Here is a 6,664-nt window from a genome sequence, read left to right on the forward strand (position 1 = left end):
GTTTTTTCAATTCACCGACCAGTTCGTAGACATCTCAGTTTCTCGGCTGCAGCTTTGTTTTGTTTGTTTTGACAACAAAAAACCCCCAACCATTTTTGTAATTACTTGGCTGGAATGTTGCCTGGTGACCAGAGATTCCACACACGACTGTACACAGTGACAAAAGAGGGTCACGTACTGAAGACAGCAGCGGGGCGTGTGCACACGTCACTCTGGACTGGGTGATTCACCTGTGAGTAGGGATGTCCGATAATATCGGCCTGACTGATATATAGGTATAAGTTCATATCGGAATCAGGAATTAAGTGTTTGCTCCATAGCGGATATGCGCAAAGAGTTATTATCAGACATGCCTAATTTGGACTAATCAGTTCTTTAAGTTAAATGATTTGATAATGATTTATGATGTACCTCAGCTTTAAATTTCAGCTCATCCAAGTGTAGGTGTAAATATCTACTGCTTTTTCACTACATGCACTAAGAGACTACCTGTTTTTCCCATTGTTATACACAGTGTTTAATAATCGACGCTCACAGTTTAAAGGATTCTCTTCAGGAAAGAAATCCCAACATTTTCAGTTGTTGTTAAATTCAATGTTTTGATGAATTACAGGAGGACGTTTTCAAATATTTTCTTAATATGTTTCTTACTTTTCACTCTTGGCTCTTCATTCTATCACATGATGGGTTTTTTTTTTTTTTTTGTTGGAGAACAAAGGCAGTCTTGGGTGTTACCAGAACATCACCATATATTTTATGAAAGATGAGCTTGAACCTTTGTTGACGAAAGCTCTGTTAGTTTTGACCTGTTGTGTTGTTGATGTTGTTCTTGATCTTTTTCTTTTTTCTTTTTTTTTTTTTAAATAAAATCTGTTTACCTATTTCCATACAAATCTTATCGAGCTTTTCTCATTCTTTCAGGGAAGGAAAACGTTGTTTTCTGATAAATTCATATATTGTGTATTAATAATACTTGAAGATACTCGGTTTTTCTTATTAGACACTCAGACCAGAGTTTATTTCAGAGCAGTTCGGATCTCAGTTTTATTTGATGTGGAATTATTTTCAGTAAACTGTTTGGATGCTTTAATGTCAAGGATTAATTTTTTTTTTTAAATAAAGAATTATTTTGTAAATAATGTTAAAGTCATGTACTACTTTTTAATGAACCTAGATTAAACTGTAAACCGTTAACAATGGTGTGATGTGGTTTTGTTCTCACCTTGATCTTTTGAAGTTTGTATAACTTGCCTCTTGAAATACCAGACAAAGAAGAGGCTGCACTGAGGAGAGCGTGTGCTTGTATGTGTGTGTGTGTGCGTGTGCATGCAACAGTCAGACATCGACTGTTCTTAATGTTAGAGAAGACACACCACAACCTGTTCCACTAATAACATCACATATTAGTGAAACAAGTTGTGCCGGCTGTCACAGCCTACAACTAATTGACCTTTTACAAACCTGTCTTCTACTGCAGTGGTCTGACCTATGGACCAGAACCGGTCCCCAGACCGGGGCTTTGGGGACCCCTGTTCGACTGTACCTACACCTGATGATGACCTGCTGCAGGGAGGAACTAATAACCTTCATATTATTATATAACAGTTAAAACAAATGATCATGTAGAACTAGTCCAGTCCTGGAGGATAGAAAAAGTGTACAAAGTCAGCTAATGTTACTCTCTACAGATTTATACAGATACTAGAGTTTTTATCCAATTATATTTCAGCTTCGTGTTGCTAGGGTGAAGGAAATCTGCCATTAGAACGAGTGCCTAAAGTAAATGACAACGAGAGTGCGTTCTTAACCAATCAGAGGTGGTCACACCGAGGCCATCTAGCAGACGTTACGTTATTTTGAATGGCCAGGGAATCGAATAAACTGCTCCTTCAGCGACTTAGACACGGGGGAATTAAGTTTCCTCTGTGTCCACTGCTCGGACATTATCAGCGTAAAGCGAATTAAAACTTGTGCCATAAATAGGACCGAACAGACTGGACTTTAGCATGGATGCTAATCTGTACAACAGAGTAATCGAAAAAAAATCCTACCGAAAGAGGAGGGCGGGTTTTCTGTACGTGTACTGTAAGTAATCAAACATTTCGGTGAGTAAAATGTATTTTGTCTTTTTAATAATACTGTAATTGTATTGTTTTATTATTGATACTTTGAAATTAAATGTATTGTGCTTCGTGGGTTTGTCGCTAAAGTTATGGCGCCGTTATAGCTAAATGAGTTAGCGTGGCTCAGCAACGGCTGGGCTAGAAAGAGCACTAGGCATTTTAAATGTTTTGATGAACATTTAAAAAAATGAACAATCGCTTATTTTGAATCTGGGTTTGTTCAGAAGGCACTAAAATATGTCACATATAAAATAAAAATCATTATATTTCCGCACTCATCTCGCTACGAAACGAGTTTCGCGGGCGTTGGAAACAGCGGCCAATCAGTGCAGTAGCGCAATTAGTTGCTATCTGGGAATTTCTCTCCAGAGAACCGTGTATCTACGCAATTCATATTTACTGTAAGCTAATTAAAGTATAGGGATGAGTGCAGCACAAATTTAATATTGACCTTTAGTAAAAAATGCAGTTATTTTTCAAACTTTGAATTCCGGTGCTTTAATCAAAGGTTGTCCATCAAAATGATAAGAATAAAATATATTTCAGGTCAAAAATCGAGTTATCAAATACTTGACTTTTTTCTACTTAGTCCCATCTTATTTTTTTAAAAACAAAAACTTCTTTTAGCCTTACCTTCACTATTAGATGAAGTCCATGGTTGTATCTCTCGGTTTCCCCTCACCTTAGCATTGTGGACGCTAATGTTTAAAATCCGTTGATTATCCAATGCCAAATCGATCCTTGAATTTCCAAAAGTTTTTAAAGAAATCTGGCTTTGAATGTGTGTGGCTGATCTTTCATTTCTACTGAGGCTTCTTTGCAAGATTTTCAGGTCACAGGATCCCGCGTTAGTCCAGACGTTATCACACGATGAGAATAAAAGGTAAGGAAAGCAGTAAAGGCAAACCTTTTAGCTCCGGTGTTGGTCTTCCATCACTTATTATCTTCTGTTTGGACCGGAAGTCCAGTTTTGAGAAATGTTTCCCTCTTGAAATACAATCCATAGTGAGTCGGATCAGGCAGAGCATAGAAAACGCTGTTCTTGACCTACTGGCTCTAGCTTGGCACTGACTTTCAATTGTATATTATAAGATGTATGTTTATTGGTTTTACTGAACCTAAACTGTGATTTTCCTGTCAACAAACGCTTGACGTTGCAAGTTTTGAACACTAGATGGTGACACAGGCCACCTTTTCCCTCCTCCCGCTCAAACTCAAAACGGACAACTGTCTTTATAGTTTAAGTTAATTGTTAACTTTGAATAAACCATAGGTGTGAATGTGAGTGTGATCGATTTTTGTTTTCCATGTGCCAACCTGTGATGGACTGGAGAACTGTCCACGGTGTAAATCTTCAGCACTTTCATCCATTGACTGCTGGGATTGGCTCAAACCTCCAGTTATTATGATTAGTCACAATTAAAATTCATCAAGATTAACAGACATCTATGAATGTGACATAAATAAGCATGTTTTTCCTGTGTGTGAGACCAATAACGGCAGGTAGATGTCAGTGTTTCACACCTGTTTTTATCAACAACAAATCTAAATGATGCAATTATTGATTAAAAAAATGTCAAGAAAAAAACCCCCAGAACATTCATAGACTTGGTCTATTTTAGTGACTTAAATCTGATTCATCTTCACAAATTAATTAATAGCTAATTAATTAGCAGAGAATAATCAGCGAATAATTAATTGACTTACGTAGCTTCAAAAGCCCTCATTTTAAGATTTTCCAAAACTTAATTAAACACTTCCTTTGGTTTTCCTTACAATAAAAAGTATTTTAAGTCTTAACCTGGTTGAACCGATTAAGAATAAAATCCTGAGTGGAAAGAGACAATAAAAAGTATTAAGAATAAAATCCTGAGTGGAAAGAAGGGGCAATAAAATATTTGATGACCCTGATGGTCACGTTGGAGTGACAACAAACAACAGGTTAGTTCAGAGTTTCTGGATAACAGACCTTCAGAGGATAACAGAGGACTTTCAATCACCTGGAGTTTAGATCCACTCCTCCTCTCATCTCTACATTCTTCCATCCTCCCCTCCACCTCCCCACCCTACCAGAACTGATCCTGCTGTTTTCCCACCTCTGACTGAACCCCCACCCCACCATCATAACTCCTCCACCTTTGTGTCTGCTGTAATGTCACTTTTTTGTCATTTGCATAGTCTTTGTGGCACTGGAGTCATTCCAGCCAAAAAAAAAAAAGGTGAAACACACACCCTTCCACAAAGCCCGCACCCCCGTCTTTCCTCTTTTGCACCGCCTCCGCCCCCTGTTGCTCTCCCTCCCTTTCTTTACCTATCATCATCTCATCCTCGTCTCCTCGTTGCCCCCTGCCCGGCTCAATCTCGCCCTCCTCGTCCTCAGCTCTCCACTGGATATCAATCAGATTCTATCACTCCAACTAGTCCTGCTGCTGTTGTGTCAGAATTCACAGGAACTTCATCAGATGGGGAACTGTTTCATTGTTACACAGAACCCTGACTGTGTGTGTGTGTGTGTGTGTGTGCCTGCCTGGTAGGCCTGCGTGATAGAATTAATGGAATGCATACACACTTCCCCACCACCCTGCATCATGTGAAAGCGTGCATACACACTTTCCTTCTCATCCCTGCCAACACACACACACACATACACAGACACACACACATTAGGGTGTTAATTGTTGTGATAACACCTTCCAATAACAAGTCTCTAATTATCAACATGTTTGGCTGTGGGAGTGTGTATCTGGCACCGGTGTATGGATCGTGGGGTGAGCGTGTTTGAGTGTGTGCCAGTGTGAGGTGTGGCTCCAGATGATTTGGATGATTTTGAGATGCTGCTGATGCTGTGTGTGTGTGTGATGACAATGTCTCAGATTTTCTGTCCATTTGCATAAGACATGAGGTCTATTGTCCTTGGGTGTGTTTGACTGTTACATCATCTGTTGCTTTGCAAAAGGAGTGAACTACGCAGATTCCTAAAATAGATTTTTGAAAACCATAGGAACAAGTTTGAGAAAGTGAAACCACATATATATTATATACACATTTTTACTTTTTTATATATATATATATTTTTGTTCATGTTTGTTATTTATTTACACAAACACACTGCACAAGCTGCTGCTTTTCAAAACCTGGTCCAAAATCCCATCACAGGATTAAGACCCAGTCTGTGTGGAGAACCGACTCCAGCAGCTGAATGGCTGGCTAACTGCTTGGCACCTGACTTTGCAGGCGGATTGGCCGTCTGACTGCCACACTGCTGCGTTTAACTGAGTGGGTGTCTGACTGACTATCTGTCTGACTGACTGTCTGACTGACTGACTGACTTGGTGTTTGGCTCCTTGCCTAACTGCCTGGCTCCTTTCCTGGCTGTGTTCCTGCCTTGAACAGGCTTAGCCTCCCTCCCCAGCTGCGTGGTGAGCCAGCCCCACCACCACCACCACCACCCGTGCCCCTCCAGATCTTAATTGGGTTAAGTTTGTGGACCACAGATAACACTTCCTCTTTCTTTGGAGAGTAGGCTAACACAAAAAATGCCCTGGCACTAATGATGCCCTTTAATGGGGACTCTGTTTAGGTGGAGGGAGACGAGGGAGGCTGAGGTTGGTCCCCCACGGAGAAACATTGTTGGGGGAGACGTGGTTTTGTAGAGAGCTGCGGAAAAAGAAAGAACAAATGAAACAAAGTCGATTTGTGCTGTTGTTGTTTTTTTGTCACTCTGCCAGTGTTTCCTTTAACAACCCCTCATGACTGAGGCGGAGAGACCCTCAGAGAGGGGAAAACACAAACACACACAAACACAATTTCTCACTTTTTGTTCAGCACAAATGTAAAGTCTTCTCACTGAACAGAACAGCTGTAGTCTCTGACAAGAGGCTGGTGGTGCAAATCCACAGTCATGATTTTCTTTCTACCTCTCTGTGGCCACTGCAAGTTAAGGATTGAGGTTTAAAATGACTTTCCAAACAACCTGTTCCTGAGGCATCGTGGTGAAAGAGTGGTTTGTGTGCCCGCCTTACAACAAGACGATCACTAGTTTTATCCCTGGCAGTTGCTAAAGGACCCGGGTTCAAGTCATGGACGAGCCCATTTCTTTTTAATGTCCTTCTCAGGATCTATTGAGGCATTAATACAGCCATGCGAGAGGTCCCGGGTTCAAATCCCGGACGAGCCCTTCTTTTTAAAATTTCCTGTTCAGGATCTCTCAATGGATAAATAAACGTTGATCTTTCTGTTTATCATCCATCCATCAACAATGGCACATGTGGCTCGTTGGTCTAGGGGTATGATTCTCGCTTAGGGTGCGAGAGGTCCCGGGTTCAAATCCCGGACGAGCCCTTCTTTTTAAAATTTCCTGTTCAGGATCTCTCAATGGATAAATAAACGTTGATCTTTTTGTCTATCATCCATCCATCAACAATGGCACATGTGGCTCGTTGGTCTAGGGGTATGATTCTCGCTTTGGGTGCGAGAGGTCCCGCGTTCAAATCCCGGACGAGCCCTTCTTTTTAAAATTTCCTGTTCAGGATCTCTCAATG

General features: G+C 40.6%; 2 non-coding genes across 2 annotated transcripts; both read left to right on the plus strand.

The window, feature by feature from the left end:
• Positions 1-6,392: 6,392 nt before the first annotated feature.
• Positions 6,393-6,464, plus strand: trnap-agg (transfer RNA proline (anticodon AGG)). The gene has a single exon. It is a non-coding gene; the product is annotated as a tRNA-Pro (tRNA).
• A 92-nt stretch (positions 6,465-6,556) lies between these two features.
• trnap-ugg (transfer RNA proline (anticodon UGG)) lies at positions 6,557-6,628 on the plus strand. The gene has a single exon. It is a non-coding gene; the product is annotated as a tRNA-Pro (tRNA).
• Positions 6,629-6,664: the final 36 nt, after the last annotated feature.

This window comes from Cynoglossus semilaevis, chromosome 6 (assembly GCF_000523025.1).
Source record: "Cynoglossus semilaevis isolate Cse_v1.0 chromosome 6, Cse_v1.0, whole genome shotgun sequence".
In the NCBI taxonomy this organism is placed as follows: Eukaryota; Metazoa; Chordata; class Actinopteri; order Pleuronectiformes; family Cynoglossidae; genus Cynoglossus; species Cynoglossus semilaevis.